Below are 848 nucleotides of genomic sequence, written 5' to 3'. Positions count from 1 at the left end.
TCTTCGTGGCTGATTAAGCGCTTCGCCAGGGTGGGAAACCCGCTTCTCCTCCTTTTCTTCCTCCTTCTCTCTCTCCCTTTGCTCTTCTTCACTGCTATTTCTCCTCCTCCTCCTCCTCCTCCTCCTCCCTCACTTCAAATACGTGTTTTTGCTTTACTGAAAACCCATAGAGCGACGGCCCTGCCCTGGCGCTCAAATCCCTCCTCGGGCGCTTTCGAAGGTCTTGGCGGCCTTTGGCAAAAACCCTGCGGTTGTAAAGGTGGAAGGGACCCCCGAGGGTCATCTAGTCCAACCCCGAGCAACAAAGGAATCTCGGTTAAAGTAAGCCACGACAGGTGGCCACCTCCCCCCTCCCCCGCGTATAAACCTCCAAGGAAGGAGAGTCCTCTCATCTGCTGCCTCAGGTTGGTCGTGTGAGGATGAAATAGGGCAAAAACAAGCGAGCAGTGGCAAGGACACCCGAGGAAGCCGGTTGCCCATTACTAAAACAAGCGCCTTTGCTCACCCCCTTAGTGTAGGGCAGAAATGGGTGGGAATGACAGCAGGTGCTGATAATGTAATAGGACTTTTTTTTTTTAAGCCGGAACTTGCTAGAACTCAGTTCCTGCATCTCCCAGGTGGGAGCCATTACCGTTATGAGAGAGCAAAGGAGGCGTTCATGGGGAGCTCCAGCACCCCTTTTCCCGGAAATATAGCACTGGTAAAACGTTATTATCATTATCATTATTATTGTGTGGTGTAAACAACAATAACAGAAAGCTAGAAGCTGTATAGAAGGTGGGCTCTTACAGTCTTAAGTTGGGCAGAAAACTAAAAATGGCCACCGTCTTCCTAGGGCTGCCAACTTA

The sequence above is a fragment of the Podarcis cretensis genome, assembly GCF_951804945.1.
Source record: "Podarcis cretensis genome assembly, chromosome: 5".
Lineage (NCBI taxonomy): Eukaryota > Metazoa > Chordata > Lepidosauria > Squamata > Lacertidae > Podarcis > Podarcis cretensis.
Note: the sequence above shows the minus strand (reverse complement) of the source record.